General features: G+C 38.7%; 1 protein-coding gene across 4 annotated transcripts in view; it reads right to left on the bottom strand.

The window, feature by feature from the left end:
- LOC123524117 (heparan sulfate glucosamine 3-O-sulfotransferase 5-like) overlaps positions 1–17241 on the bottom strand; it is a 257617-nt gene that overhangs the window by 156854 nt on the left and 83522 nt on the right. For 2 of the 4 annotated variants that reach the window (XM_045302060.2, XM_053539223.1), the window contains one exon: positions 4167–4219. The exons of the other annotated variants lie outside the window; for them this stretch is intronic. The gene's annotated coding sequence lies outside the window, so the exon portion shown is untranslated. The remainder of the gene's footprint in view (positions 1–4166; positions 4220–17241) is intronic. 4 annotated transcript variants of the gene reach the window in all.

Genomic DNA, 17241 nt, shown 5'->3' with positions numbered 1-17241 from the left:
TACAAAATATCAAAGCCATAGTCTTTGTGCTTGGACAAGAAGATTTTCAAAGTTTTTCCCTATATAGGTCATTGTAAACCATGTGACCCCCAGGGCGGAGCCATATTTGACCCTAGGGGAATAATTTGAACAATCTTAGTAGAGGACAACTAGATGATGTCATATACAGGGTTCCCACTCTTTTCCATGGAAATAATTCAAGGACTTTCAAGGACTTTTCCAGGACATTTTCACAAAATTCAAGGACTAATAGAGCACCTCCTGGTTCAAAGGTAGAGCACCCAAACCTGATCCAGACATTGTAGGTTCAAGTCCTGTCAGAAGTGAAATTCTTTCACTGCCTCTAAGATCTTTAATAGGTGCTAGAACTTAAAGAAAATAAGCTAGAGCTATCCCTAAAGAGGATGAATACTTTTTGATCTTCTTATCCAAAACCACAGGGCCTAGGGCTTTGATATTTTGTATATGATATACAAAATATCAAAGCCCTAGACCCTGTGGTTTTGGACAAGAGGTTTTTCAAAGTTTTATCCTATATAAGTATATATAAACCATGTGACCCCCGGGGTGGGGCCATATTTGACCCCAGGGAAATAATCTGAACAATCTTGGTAGAGGACCACTAGATTTTGCTACATACCAAATATCAAAGCCCTAGGCCCTATGGTTTTGGATAAGAAGATCAAAAACCATTTAAACTGTTCCTGGCCAATGTGACCTTGACCTTTGACCTAATGACCTCAAAATCAATAGGGGTTATCTGCTGGTCATGGCCAACCTAACTGTCAATTTTCCTGACACTAGACCTAAGCGTTCTAGAGTTACTGCCTGGAAACCATTTTACTGTTCCTGGTCACTGTGACCTTGACCTTTGACATACTGACCTCAAAATCAATAGGGGTCATCTGCTGGTCATGACCAACCTCCCTATCAACTTTCATGACCCTAGGCCTAAGCGTTCTTGAGTTATCATCCGGAAACCGTTTTACTGTTCAGGGTCACTGTGACCTTGACCTTTAACATACTGACCTCAAAATCAATAGGGGTCATCTGCTGGTCATTACCAACCTCCCTATCAACTTTCATGATCCTAGGCCCAAGTGTTCTTGAGTTATCATCCGGAAACCGTTTTACTATTCAGGGTCACTGTGTCCTTGACCTTTGACATAGAGACCTCAAAAACAATAGGGGTCATCTGCTGGTCATGACCAACCTCCCTATCAACTTTCATGATCCTAGGCCCAAGCGTTCTTGAGTTATCATCCGGAAACGGATTGGTCTACATTCCAACCGACCGACAGACCGACATCTGCAAAACAATATACCCCTCCTTCTTCGAAGTGGGGCATAAAAATATGTATCGCATTATAAAAATGTGACCAATTTGTTTTTACATAAATCTTGTCATCTTGTCTACATGCCACTTTGCAAGTTAACTTTAACAAGAGACTTAATTCTTAATTGCAAAAAAAAAAATCATTATAAATAACAATAAAGGAAATTGGCTGCAATACTGCATAATGTGCAGTTCTTCCTGAAGAAGGCATTTTTTGTATGACTTCCAACATACTTGTACATTTTTATCTTATAAACAATAAGACCTACTCATTTTGAAGGATGAAAATATACTTTTTTTTCAAAAACAAGCGGTAACGAGATAAATATTTCACCTGCCTTTTCATCATGTTACAATGGTGCAACAAAAAATGCAGTAACTTTTTAGGGAAATCTGATACAATTAGGATAATTTTCCTCACAGTACTTCAATACAACTAACAACTGTTTTATTTATTCTAGCATCAGACATTTTTATTAAATAGAAAGGAAAGTATGAAGATAAATACAGTTATGTTTTCTCTTCATTGATGATTTCTGAAACATTAGCTACAACAAAATCAATGCTGTTATCATTGAAAACTCTAGATGTACGTTGCTTCACAATCTCTTTCCAAAAGCAACATCCTATAATTTTTTATTTTTTTTGTTGGATTTAACTTCGCACCAACACATGAGAGGTCATATGGCGACTTTCCAGCTTTAATGGTGGAGGAAGACCCCAGGTGCCCCTCCGTGTATTATTTCATCACAAGCGGGCACCTGGGTAGAACCACTGACCTTCCGTAAGCCAGCTGGATGGCTTCCTCACATGAAGAATTCAACACCTCAAGTGAGGCTCAAACCCACAAAAACTAGTCACCCTTAATTCCAGATACCAGAAAACTTTTGCCAAATAAAGATGTAAAAGCACTTTAAAATACCTTTGCAAACTGTTCATTATTTTTGTCAAGTGACAGCTTTCAAACACTGATCATCAGTAAATAATATCGAACATAAAATAATTGGAAAATCTTAAAAAATCTAATATGTTAAAATTTCCATTCTTTCTTCTTTTTTTATACTAAAAAGTTTGATGGTTTAAAATCAGCTGTTTTATGGAATGTCTCATATTTGAAATGAGTCTCATTATATGATTTGAATTTGAGTATGTTTGCCCTTTAAAAATGATTTTGATATTTTATCATACTCAGATTAATTAAATAATTACAGACAAGAACTCATATAAATATGCTAGAAGAGGTACTAGAACATTTTGTTGCAGTTTCCATATAATAACTACACTTTTGACAAGATGCTTAACCCCTCTAAACAAGATACCTCCCTAATCTGGACAATTTGAATGGTCCAAAGGCTGTCCCTTTCAGGAGTTTTTCTGTATCTGTCAGACTTCATCACAAAAGGCTGACCCAGAAAAAGGTAGGAAAAACACTAAGATTTTTCTTAAATTAGTCATATAAACTTATCTCAACAGGGAGTTCTACATAGAAACAGTGCAAACCTATATATCACAGCTCACTGTATAACTAAAATATTGCTGAAAAATGGCACTAAACCAGAAACAAACAAACAATAAAAGAATAAGATTAGTTTAAACATGATGACCATTGCCTGATTTAATCAACAAGGCAGTCTGAAAGACAGCTAAATCCCCCGCCACTGGTATGGATAGTGAAAGGGTAAACCTTTGACCTTGAGCTGTGACCTTGACCTTGAACTGACATGGCTGACCCAGGTATTCTGCACATCGTCTAGATGAGGTGATCATTTGACCCAAATTTCATGAAAATCCTACAAGGGTTTAGGAGATACAGAGCTCAAACCTTTGACCTTGAGTTGTGACCTTGACCTTGAGTTGACATGGCTGACTCATGAGTTCTTGATGAGGTGATCATTTGACCCAAGTTTAATGTAAATCCTTCAAGGGGTTTAGGAGATACAGAATGAACACAAAATGGAAGGCTCAAACCTTTGACACTAAGTTGTGACCTTGCCCTTGAGCCGGCATGGCTGACTCATCAATTCTGCACATCATCTTGATGAGGTGATCATTTGACCCAAGTTTGATGAAAATCCTTCAAGGGGTTTAGGAGATACAGAGCGGATACAAAATGGAAGGCTCAAACCTTTGACCATGGGTTGTGACCTTGACCTTGAGCCGACATGGCTGACTCATAATTTCTGCACATCGTCTTGTTGAGGTGATCATTTAATCCAAGTTTCATAATTATCCTTCAAGAGGTTTAAGAGATATAGAGCAGAAACAAAATGGTAGCCTCAAACCTTTGACCTTGAGTTGTGACCTTGACCTTGAGCCGACATGGCTGACTCATGGGTTCTGCACATCGTCTTGATGAGGTGATCATTTTTTGTTTCAAGTTTCATGATTATCCTTCAAGGGGTTTAGGAGATACAGAGCGGACACGAAATGGAAGGCTCAGACCTTTGACCCTGAGTTGTGACCTTGACCTTGAACCGACATGGCTGACTCATAGGTTCTGCACATCATCTTGATGAGGCGATCATTTTACCCAAGTTTCATGAAAATCCTTCAAGGGGTTTAGGAGATACAGAGCGGACACAAAATGTTACGGAAGGACGGAAGATGGAAGGACAGAAGGACAGACGGAGACCATTCCTGTAACCCCCCACCACTTATGGCGGGGATTAATAAGCTTTTGCCATCTTCAATAGATTTAAATTTTGTTGAGAAACTTTGCTGCGTAATTGGCGTGTGCTGATAAACAAAATTAAGATATTGCCACCATATGGAACGACTTTTTTTCTTTATATAAAACTGCCAAAACATATTTTATAGTATATCTACATACCCTAATGATCAGCACAGCCATCAAAGTTTTCCTCTCTTTACTGCAGCACCATCCTGGAAATAGAAAATAAATGAACTAAAGTGGTAGCTGGCAGAGTTTAAAATAGATTATAAATACATTTGTAAGTCTATATTCTTTATTAACAAGATGTTGTTGCTGTTATTTTGAGACTGTTGCTAAAGTGCATGAAAAATGAAGATACAATGGCAATTTAAACTAGACCCAAGCTCTGTCTGCTTCATGTAACGCTCAGGAAACATTTAATTTTTCAACAAGGTGAACGGAGTTCTCGTCCGTAGCCTTCAAGCTTTCTCAGTATTCAGAGTACATACTTCCAACAGCTAAAACTGCACTCATCTTATGCTGATCATCTCTAAACATTTATTTCAAAATCTAAAGAAATCTTCATGCGTGACCTTATACCTTGGAGCCAAGGCCAGTAAACAAACTTGTTTTTGTTATCCCTTATCATGCTGGACATGACTGATTCTGCCTTAAATGCAACCAGTGTAGCTCATGATCAGCCTACACATCCCCATGATCTGCACTGTTTGCCATTCAGTCAGTATCTTTTTGGTAAACAGCACTTTTTGCAGGAATTTGCAAAAAAGATATTTTTATGGAACTGTTCAAAAGGACATAATCTACTTTTGTGGAAATTTTCAAATGAAACAGTTCAGTACTTTTATGACAATTTCAAAAAAAGGGTCCCTGATCTGCACTATGTTTAAAATATTTGAAAACCTCTTGTGGTTTATATAGTCCAGTTACCCCTTTAATGGTACTGTCCAAATTGAAAGATGGACAAGTTCATTATAGAAATTTAGCAGGGTAAGGGTTAAGGTTCCTCTTCAGTCAGTATTACCACTATCTCGACTTAGCTCAGTCCCACTCTTCCACAACATTTTATACCTTCTTTATCATAATTGTTCACTTTTGCATCATACACTAAAATGTCAGAAACTGAAGTTTATCAAAACAATCATACAGAAATTCAAATGCTTGCATTTATCAAATTTGTATCTCAGAATGTTCTATCTACATTTTATCATAATGGAAGAAATAAACAATGATTTATTTTTGACAAAAATGACTGTGGTGAATCTTCTTTACAAAAAATTACTACATTCCAATCTCATATTGAAACTGATCTGTTATGTAATACTAGTTGTTCTTTTCCTCTGATAACCATTTTTTCTTACAATGTTTCAATTTGTAGTCCTGTTTGGCGTCATATAACCTATACTGTGTTGGTGCGCTGTAAAACCCAAATAAATAAATAAATTTTGTAAACATATTTGTAGATTACAAATAAATGAAGGTCAAGGTAAACTAAGTATATACACATTTTAGGGTTGTCTTTGAATTAAAGTCAAGGTCACTAAAATATCTATCATGTGTTCATAAAGGTAAAAAGTGTTAAGTAAGCTGTAATTAATACATCAAGGCCATGGCCTATCAGATATAATTAGAACTTACCTAATTCAGGTCAAGGTCAGTCACATGAAACTAAATATTATCTAGGCTTCAATTCTCACTTAGCTAAACTTACAGTCATGTTATAGCATATACACATATATGTAGGAAGAGGAAGACTGCAAGTCAAGGTCACTGTATAAATGCAGTTGCAATACAAGTTAAAGGTCAATGTTACTACAAAACTACACTTATGATTCAAAAGGTCAAGGTCATTGATTAGCAACAATATCTATGTTTACATAAAATTTTGTGTAAAAAGGCCAATATGTTTTATTGTTTTCTTAAAAACAATATTATAAGCCAACAATTCAATGTTTCCTGTACATCATGTCCAATGCCTTAACAAATTCTGACAAAGAAGACAGATTGAGAGATTGGCAAACAAAACCGTATGTCTGAATTATACTATAGAGATACCATTACCTCATTAGAGGCTACAAAAAGATAATAGCTGCTGCTGAAATATCCTTACACAGAATAGTTGGAACCTATTAAAGACCCATATGGACTTCATCTATAGCAGAAATTATCAATTATAACAGAACTCATTTCAAAGTTGAAATTTATCAATAAGCAAACTGTATTGGGAGTTATTACAGAAAATCAAATAGCTCTCCTCGCTCCTTTTGGTTCAAAACCTACTTGGTTCTTCATGTGAGGAAGCCATCCAGATAGCTTGAGGAAGACTGTGTTTCTATCCAGGTGCCATCGCACTGGCTTGAGGAAGTGGATGTTTCTACCCAGGTGCAATCTAGCCTGCTTGGTGAAGACAAGTTTAGTATTTCTACCCAGGTACCATCCAGCTGGGTACCATCCAGCTTGCTTTAGGAAGGTTGGAGTTTCTACCCAGGTACCATCCAGCTGGGTACCATCCAGCTTGCTTTAGGAAGGTTGGAGTTTCTACCCAGGTACCATCCAGCTGGGTACTATCCAGCTTGCTTTAAGGGCCGACTTGGTACTCCAGGCAACTTTTATCAGTTATCTGCTTACAGCTATAACATGGAAATTTAATGGCCATTATGCCCAGCATGAATTGCAAGAGAGCAATTAATTCGGTCAGTTTTTGGAATCAGGTGTGTGTTGTTACATGTTGAAATTTCACACCAAGCATGTATGCTGTATAAATATCTCTGAGAGAAAACAAAAGTTGAACTCTGAATCTCAAAAAATATTCACAAAAAAAAAACAAGATAAAAATACACAAATTAAACTATTCAGCACTAACGTTATTATGACGTTATGGTATTTATGTCACAATTAAAAAAACATGAAGTAATGCAACTACTTATAACACAAAATAAACAACAATAGTGTAGGTTTATTACTGTTTCCACGTCGTTATCCATTCACTTGCTCAAATTGATTAGGCTTATTATATTTCTAGAGTATATTATTATTCATTATACATGTATATTGATATCAGGGCTTCGGAAATTTGCCGGTTTGTCGGTTTTGGACCGATTTTTGACTTTTCAGACCGATTCGTGAAGTGAAAAAACGAAAAAAATCGGTCCCGTAAAAATGGAGAAAAGTATAAATTTCGGTCTTATATCTCAATACACGATCACCTGCCAAGTAGGAAATTGTTGGTCGCACCTTCAGATAATCAATAAACGTGTCAATCGGTCTGATTGTCACTTTGATAATCGGTCCGTAATTAGCGGCTGACGCAATCAGTGCTCGCGCGGCACATCCTTCAATGTTTGCAGACAGCCGACTGCAGTGTATTAAACATTTTTTGACTGGTTTCCTAACGTTTCTGACTGGATCCTAATCATTTCGACGGGGATCCACTTCTTTTATTTAGAATCCGACGGATGGTTTATTTCAAAAGGCTATGTTTGATCACGGTAACAAACAAATGGTCGCTGAATTTAATCAAAGAGTTATAATTGTACATTATAGGTCTTTGATTTAATGAGACATCACACGGAAAACCGATAAAAAATAATTTTTATAATTACTTGATTTGAAAAAATTACATGATTCATTTGTTGGGGCTCCAGTTGAAACAAATGCAGAAAATCGTCTTTGCAACCCGACTGTACAAAAAAGAAAAAAATGGACGGGCAACCACGAATGATAAAGAAAACCGGAGTGGCACTGTTTATCAAATCGGTCTTTTAAAAAACGTTTCAAAATGAAATTTTGTTTACATCAGAAGAGAACATATAACTTTATAAAATATAGTTGCTTATTGAAGTACAACGTAAGTGAAATGAAATATCCATGGCCAACCCGCGTGACGTTTTGGTACTAAACATGCGGGAAATTCGATCTCAGCGTTCAAATAACGAACACATTCGGTCCGCGGCAGAGTATTCTTTAAATACTGAGGCTGTTTAGCAGAAAAAATGTGTCGTGTAACTCACTTTGACGCATTGTATTTTATAGAATTCCGTCAAAGAATGAGGAAACATCACAAAGTATCTGCCGTGTATACGGTATTGAAGTCACGTGCGTTGGCTTTTAGACTAGTTACGCACACGGTGTCAATGCCTGGTATTATCTCGGAAAAACATCGAAATTTAAACAAAGTAACGATCACACATAACACTGAATAACTGTCTTCATTGTATGGTAACGCGCGGTGACTGGTAACACAGTTTTAATGCATGACATGCTTATTTCTTTACCCTATCACGTTTTACAAAATATGTAATATTGGGAATGCGGTGGGTGGGGTAGCGCCGATGTCAGGATTTTCGTTTCGGACCGATTGAGTTATCAAAATTTCCGGAGCCCTGATTGATATTATCTTTCCATGAAGTAAATCCATATATTCGGGAATATTTGATAAGTAATTTATTGTAAATACATCTATTGTTACATACATATATATGTAAATTTATTGTATATTATTCTTTCTCCATCTGTTTATATATATGCGCAGACATTTACAGTTATGTAAATAAATTACTATCAGGCCTTTTCTTCATCATTTTGGGAATGCCACCAAAACCAGTGGAATTGGGATAATGCTCTTGTGGGAATATTTTCAAATTTCAAAATCTATGTAAAAAAAATTTTGTGTGTAAAATATTAATAGATTGCATAATAAAGCATTTCAGTAATTGTTAAACAGTATAACTGTTCCTTAGGTAACCAAAATATACATAAACTTTATCAAAACTATTTTAAAACAGCAAAAAAAACAAAAAAAAAAAAACAACAAAAGGGTAACACTCATTTGGGAATCTGGAATAAAGACAATTGTTTTTTATGCTTTTGGATTACCTCTTTTGTTTGTTTGTTTTGGGTCTAATGCCGTTTTTCAACAGTATTTCAATCATGTAACGGCGGGCAGTTAACCTAACAAGTGTTCCTGGATTCTGTACCGGTACAAACTAGTTCTCCCTCCACAAGTAACTACCAACTTCTCCACATGAATTATCAGAGGTGGAGGACAAATGATTTCAGACACAATGCCTTTTATCAAATCGTCACGGAGAACATATGCCCTGCCCGGGGATCGAACTGTCGACCAGTGATCCGTAGACCAACGTTCTCCTTAGTTGTCTTATATTTATTTAAATAAATTACTTTCATCACATTCAACTCAGTCATGCACATAGATAGTAATGTACGGTGTCACCTCAAAAGGGTGACGAAATGACCAATTTGAAATCACCGAGGGGGACGAAATGACCAAACAGGGGACGAGTTGACTGGAAAACGAGTTGACTAGGGGACGAGTTGACTGTAAATCCATAATTGTCTCATACTTATGTAAAGAAATTACTAATATCACATTTAATTACTTTGAAATACAATAGATCTTAGTATGTGTCTCATAAAAAACTAACCCCAATGATGAAAACGATGAAAGATATATTTCAGAAAAACAGAAACTCAAGTACTAAGTAATGGAGGTTTTAGTTCCCAGATCCAGTGATTGTACTACAAATGATTCACAGTGATTGAACTGCAAATTATCGAATTACTGGTATATATATCATTGCACATGACATTTTATTGAATATTATTTCTGTATCACAAGTGCAATTCCACACTGAAGCATGAACATATTCTCTGAGAGGAACCCAGATGGTCAGTGAGCAGCCATGTCCAGCATTATTGCCTTAGTGTGTACCTGGTAATGGCTGATCATTGAAATGTGATAAACATTATGATAAAATGGGCATTAATGTCAGGGAAAACCACAAGACTCTGGAAGCTAATTTATAGCCAAGTCGGCCCTTTAAATTTAGGAAGGTTGGAGTTTCTACCCAGGTACCATCCAGCTGGGTACCATCCAGCTTGATTTAGGAAGGTTGGAGTTTCTACCCAGGTGCCATCCAGCTGGGTACCACCCAGCTTGATTTAGGAAGGTTGGAGTTTCTACCCAGGTACCATCCAGCTTGCTTTAGGAAGGTTGGAGTTTCTACCCAGGTGCCATCCATGCACTAACTTAAGCTGTTTTCTTACTCATGTGCACTCTAGCTGGCTTAAACACCCAAGTGCCATCAAGCCAGCTTGAAGAGGGCTGTTATCTCTACCCAGGTGCCCTCCAGCTGCACTGAGGAAGGATAGTGTTTCCACACAGGTGCCATCCAGCTGCACTGAGGAAGGAGGGTGTTTCCACACAGGTGCCATCCAGCTGCATTGAGGAAGGAGGGTGTTTCCTCACAGGTGCCATCCAGCTGCATTGAGGAAGGAGGGTGTTTCCACACAGGTGGGTGCCATCCAGCTGCATTGAGGAAGGAGGGTGTTTCCACACAGGTGCCATCCAGCTGCATTGAGGAAGGAGGGTGTTTCCACACAGGTGCCATCCAGCTACACTGAGGAAGGAGGGTGTTTCCACACAGGTGCCATCCAGCTGCACTGAGGAAGGAGGGTATTTCCACACAGGTGCTATCCAGCTGCACTGAGGAAGTAGGGTGTTTCCTCACAGGTGCCATCCAGCTGCACTGAGGAAGGAGGGTGTTTCCACACAGGTGCCATCCAGCTGCACTGTGGAAGGAGGGTGTTTCCTCACAGGTGCCATCCAGCTGCACTGAGGAAGGAGGGTATTTCCACACAGGTGCCATCCAGCTGCACTGAGGAAGGAGGGTGTTCCCACACAGGTGCCATCCAGCTGCACTGAGGAAGGAGGGTGTTTCCTCACAGGTGCCATCCAGCTGCACTGAGGAAGGAGGGTGTTTCCTCACAGGTGCCATCCAGCTGCACTGAGGAAGGAGGGTGTTTCCACACAGGTGCCATCCAGCTGCACTGAGGAAGGAGGGTGTTTCCTCACTGCATTGAGGAAGGAGGGTGTTTCCTCACAGGTGCCATCCAGCTGTACTGAGGAAGGAGGGTGTTTCCACACAGGTGCCATCCAGCTGCACTGAGGAAGGAGGGTGTTTCCTCACAGGTGCCATCCAGCTGCATTGAGGAAGGAGGGTGTTTCCACACAGGTGGGTGCCATCCAGCTGCATTGAGGAAGGAGGGTGTTTCCACACAGGTGCCATCCAGCTGCATTGAGGAAGGAGGGTGTTTCCACACAGGTGGGTGCCATCCAGCTGCACTGAGGAAGGAGGGTGTTTCCACACAGGTGTTTCCACACAGGTGCCATCCAGCTGCACTGAGGAAGGAGGGTGTTTCCACACAGGTGCCATCCAGCTGCACTGAGGAAGGAGGGTGTTTCCTCACAGGTGCCATCCAGCTGCATTGAGGAAGGAGGGTGTTTCCACACAGGTGGGTGCCATCCAGCTGCATTGAGGAAGGAGGGTGTTTCCACACAGGTGCCATCCAGCTGCATTGAGGAAGGAGGGTGTTTCCACACAGTTGGGTGCCATCCAGCTGCACTGAGGAAGGAGGGTGTTTCCACACAGGTGCCATCCAGCTGCACTGAGGAAGGAGGGTGTTTCCACACAGGTGCCATCCAGCTGCACTGAGGAAGGAGGGTGTTTCCACACAGGTGCCATCCAGCTGCACTGAGGAAGGAGGGTGTTTCCTCACAGGTGCCATCCAGCTGCACTGAGGAAGGAGGGTGTTTCCTCACTGCACTGAGGAAGGAGGGTGTTTCCTCACAGGTGCCATCCAGCTGCACTGAGGAAGGAGGGTGTTTCCACACAGGTGCCATCCAGCTGCATTGAGGAAGGAGGGTGTTTCCTCACAGGTGCCATCCAGCTGCAATGAGGAAGGAGGGTGTTTCCACACAGGTGTCATCCAGCTGCATTGAGGAAGGATGGTATATCAATCGAATTGTGTTGGCATGACTTAAAACTCAACAAAACAACATGTTTGTTTCAAGAATAGCAGACAATATCAAGAACTATCTATAAAAGTGAAAGATCAGTATCACTTCTGCAATTTTATGGTGAATACAAGTCATTTCCAACTGTGATCATAATATGTATTTTCTATAAAATGTTCGGAACAATTATGTCCCAGGTGTACTTTGAAACATAATGTGTACAATATTTTCCCAGTAAATGATTACGATCAAAGACATAAAATGCCAAGGAAATGAACAAAAACCTACATATAGCAAGAGGGCCATGATGACCCTAGATCACTCCTCTGGGTATCACAGCTCAAACATGTTTCTTTGGGCTCTGGTTAAGATTTGACTATTTTGGTAGCATGTAGCCCAAGTAAGCATTGTGTGAAATTATTCTGAATCTTAACAGTTTCAAACCCTAAAAGTTTCAAAAAAGATAATTTTCAAAGTATTTTCTGAATTTTTAACAGTTGTCATTTTTAGTGATCAGGAAAGACAATTTTGACAGTTTACCAAAGCAACAATAAAAGAAACTATAAAGACTAACATTATAAATACAATGCAATTCAGCATACTGGAGTACTATATATCCTGACAATTTCATTAGAAGTCCTATTTTCAGAAGAACAGTTTTAATTACCTGTGAAAAATTCAAAATTTCCCAGTAGAATTTCAACTCTGACATATTGTATGGAAATCACAAGTAACTTTAATCTAGTTTACAGATAGATTTTTATGTGTTTCAGTTTTTGACATTTTCCAGTAATTCCATTTTTTAAAACTAATTAGCTGTTGACAACCTCATCAGTTCACAGCAGAACTAAAGTATTTATCAGTGGAAAAGCAGACCAGATCAAGTTAATTATTCAATTGCCATCACATTGGGACAAGCCAAAAACAATGTATCCTTGTCTGGTCAAAGTTCTTGGATACAAGAAACAACCATTTTATATTTGAATAAAATTAGCAAACAGCAACAAATGGATACTTACAATTAAATATTTAATCTATATTCTATTAAAAGACTTGCAAAAAGCATCAAAAATACCATAAAACTTCCAGAAATATGCAAAACAAAACATGCATGCCTGTTAGTCAACCTACTTTCATTTTGGTGCAAGTTCGTGGATGACGTCATCAATTTATGTGCTCACGCGATTTTGTCAGAATCAAAATGAGGCTGTCAAGTTAAAATGTAAGCAAAGCAGACGAGATGATATTTAGGAAATAACAAGAGATCACAGAGTGATCTTGGCGCCCACCAATGTGCCATTTTTGAGTGTTCAAAATTTCAAGACTTACTGACTAGCTCAAGGTCAAATTTCATTTCCGTACACAACACTGTGCATGTGGTCCAAATTCGAAAGCTGTAGCTTGAGAAATGTGAAAGTAGGTCACTAGATCAATTTCAAGGACGAAATGTGAAAGTAGGTCACTAGGTCAAAATCAAGGTCAAAATACACTTCAGAACACAAATTTATGCATGCGGTCCAAATTTAAAGCCTGTACTTTCAAAAATGTGAAAGTAGGTCACTAGGTCAATGTCAAGGTCAAAGTTTGTTTCGGTACACAATCCTATGCATGTGGTCTAAATTTGAAGCCTGTAGCTACAGAAATGTGAAAGTAGGTCACTAGGTCAATCTTAAGGTCAAAGTTCATTTCGGTACATAAAACTATGCAAGTGGTCCAAATTTGAAGGATAATTTGAACAAACTTGGTAGAGAACCACTTGATGATGCTACATTACAAATGCCAAAGCCCTAGGCTTTGTGGTTTGGACAAGAAGATTTTCAAAGATTTTCCCTATATAAGTCTATGTAAACCCTGTGACCCCTGGGGCGGGGCCATATTTGACCCTAGGGGGATAATTTAAACAATCTTAGTAGAAGACCACTAGATGATGTCATATACAGAATATCAAAGCCCTAGGCCCTGTGGTTTTGAACAAGAGGTTTTTCAAAGTTTTTCCCTATATAAGTCTATATTAACCATGTGACCCCTGGGGCGGGGCCATATTAGACCCCAAGGAAATAATTTGAATAATCTTGGTAGAGGACCACTAGATGATGCTTCATACATAATATCAAAGCCCTAGGCTCTGTGGTTTTGGACAAGAAGATTTTCAAAGTTTTTCCCTATATAAATCTATGTAAATTATAGAAATAAACAAAGGGCCATAACTCACTAAAAAATTGTTGAACCAGTCTGATTTTCAGGGGGACACAACTAGGGTATCAATACATCATTCTGACAAAGTTTGGTCAAAATCCACCTGGTAGTTTCTGAGGAGATGCGATAACGAGAAATTGTTAACGGACGGAAGGACGGACGGACTGACGGACGGACAGAAGGACGACGGACCACGGACGCAGAGTGATTTGAATAGCCCACCATCTGATGATGGTGGGCTAAAAATGTCATTCTATGGTATTTAAGGGGATTATGAGTTAGAGGCAATTTGGGATTAGTAAACACAAGGTCTTTTTGCATGATTGGGCTTTTTTTGGTGTTCTTAACTGTTAAAACCTCTTATTTTGACCTTTTTTGGTGTTTGACAAAAGTCTGTGTTTACTTCCGGATTTTCTGTTGACACGTGCATGTGTACGCCTAAGCTGAAGTGTGATGTCATATGTGATAGGGAATCCACGAACTTACACTATCCACAAACTTAGGCTAGACAACGATACTATCACAGTTAACTGGCCAGCTATGCATCAACAATAGAATCAAGCTCCAAATGGTAAAATATGAAACAAGAGGGTCATGATGACTCTATATCGCTCACCTGTGAAACTTGGCCTTGGAATCATCAAGATAAACATTCTGACCAAGTTTCATGAATTTAGGGTCATAAATGTGGCCTCTACAGTGCTAACAAGCTTTTCTTTTGATTTGAGTGGTGACCTAGTTTTGAACCCACATGACACAGTTTCGAACTTGGCCTAGTTATTATCAAGATAAACATTCTTACCAGTTCCATGAAGATAGGGTCATAAATATGGCCTCTAGTGTTAACAAGCTTTTCATTTGATTTGTGCAGGTGACCTAGTTTTTGACCCCACATGACCTGGGCTAGGAATCATCAAGATAAACATTCTGACCAAGTTGAATGAAGATAGGGTCATAAATGTGGCCTCTAGGGTGTTAACAAGCTTTAATTTGATTTAACCTGGTGACCTAGTTTTTGACCTCACATGACCCAGTTTCTAACTTGGCCTATAGATCATCAAGTTAAACATTCTATGTAAGTTTATATCAAATCAAGATCTGATTGTGACTTAAGTTGTGTGTAAGTGTGGTTAAAATCGAATGTAAAATATCACCTCTATCGTGTTCACAAGGTAAAAATTAACAAATTTTGGCTGTTTCATGGGTCATTCAGGGGATGTAACTCCGGCACCTATGATTGGATCTGATGGATTCATCATGGAATCCAAGATCTATTGTTGTTAAAAATATTTTGCAAGTTTGATTCAAATCAAACCATAAACTAGAGCTGCTTTTGAGAAAAGCGCATGTCTCCCACATCTGCCTAATCATCTAAATAGCAAGTCAGTCTTTATATACTGTTTACTCACTACAAATATACCTTTGAAGAGTAAAAAGGCTGATTTTGGGTGATTCAAGGGCCATAATTCTGAAGTGCCTCGGGCGATTTGGCTAGTTAATGAACTTGGCTGAGGAGTTATAGTCAAAAACATTTGGTTCAAGTTTGGTAAACATCGGATGAGAAAGGTTCGACTTAGAGCGCAGACAATAGCAAAAAGCCGATTTTAGGTAATTCAAGGGTCATAATTCCGAAATGCCTGGGCCGATTTGGCTAGTTATCTAAACTTGGCCGAGGACTTATGGTCAAACACATTTTGTTCAAGTTTGGTGATGATCAGATGAGAAATGTTCCACTTAGAGCACAGACAAGAGTAAAAAGGCGCATTTTCGGTAATTCAAAGGTCATAACTTCGAAGTGCCTGGACGGATTGGGCTAGTTATCGAATTCAGTCGAGGTCATATGCTCAAACACATTTTGTTCAAGTCTGGTGAAGATCGGATGAGAAATATTTGACTTAAGAGTGCGGACAAGATTTGTGACAAACAGACACAGACACAGAGACTGGAGTAAATCAATATATCTCCCACACCACTGTGTGGTGGGAGACATAACGAAGTCTCTGCAAAAGCCAAAATAGTAAATTTTGTCCCTTTAAAGGGCCATAACTCTGGGACCAATGATGGGATCTGGCCAGTTTTCGAAAGGAACTGAAATATTATGCCAATACAAGTAACTGTTGTATGTAAGTTTGATTAAAATCAATTGCAAAATGTGGTCTCTATTGTGTCCACAAGTCAAACAAGAGGACTATGATGGTCCTGAATCGCTCACCTATCCCCACATGACCCAGTGTTGAACTGAGTATGACGTCGTTATTTCTATTATTTGACATAGTGACCTAGTTTTTGAGCACATGTGACCTAGATATCATCAAAATAAAAAATTCTGACCAATTTTCATGAAGATCCATTGAAAAGTATGACCTCTAGAGAGGTCACAAGGTTTTTCTATTATTTGACCTAATGACCTAGTTTTTGAAGGCATGTGACCCATTTTTTAACTTGACCTAGATATCATCAAGGTGAAGATTCTCACCAATTTTCATGAAGATCTCATGAAAAATATGGCCTCTAGAGAGGTCACAAGGTTTTTCTATTTTTCGACCTACTGACCTAGTTTTTGACAGCATATGACCCAGTTTCGAACCTGACCTAGATATCATCAAGCTGAACACTCTCACCAATCTTCATGAAGATCCATTGAGAAATATGGCCTCTAGTGAGGTCACAAGGTTTTTCTATTTTTAGACCACCTGACCTAGTTTTGACCGCACGTGACCCAGTTTCGAACTTGACCTAGATATCATCAAGATGAACATTCTGATCAATTTTCATGAAGATCTCTTGAAAAATATGGCCTCTAGAGAGGTCACAAGGTTTCTCTATTTTTAGACCTACTGACCTAGTTATTGACCGCATGTGACCCAGTTTTGAACTTGACCTAGATATCATCAAGGTGAACAATCTGACTAATTTTCATAAAGATCCCATGAAAAATATGGCCTATAGAGAGGTCACAAAGTTTTTCTATTTTTAAACCTACTGACCTAGTTTTTGAATGCACATGACCCAGTTTCAAATTTGACCTAGATATCAAGGTGAACATTCTTACCAATTTTCATGAAGATCCATTGAGAAATATGGCCTCTAGAGAGGTCACAAGGTTTTTCTATTTTTAGATCTACTGACCTAGTTTTTTACCCCCTGTGACCCAGTTTCGAACTTGGCCTAGATATCATCAAGATGAACATTCTGAACAACTTTCATAAAGATCCCATGAAA

Source organism: Mercenaria mercenaria, chromosome 3 (genome assembly GCF_021730395.1).
Source record: "Mercenaria mercenaria strain notata chromosome 3, MADL_Memer_1, whole genome shotgun sequence".
NCBI classification, from domain to species: Eukaryota; Metazoa; Mollusca; class Bivalvia; order Venerida; family Veneridae; genus Mercenaria; species Mercenaria mercenaria.
The sequence above is the reverse complement of the archived record's forward strand: the minus strand, read 5'-3'. Positions and strand labels throughout refer to the sequence as shown.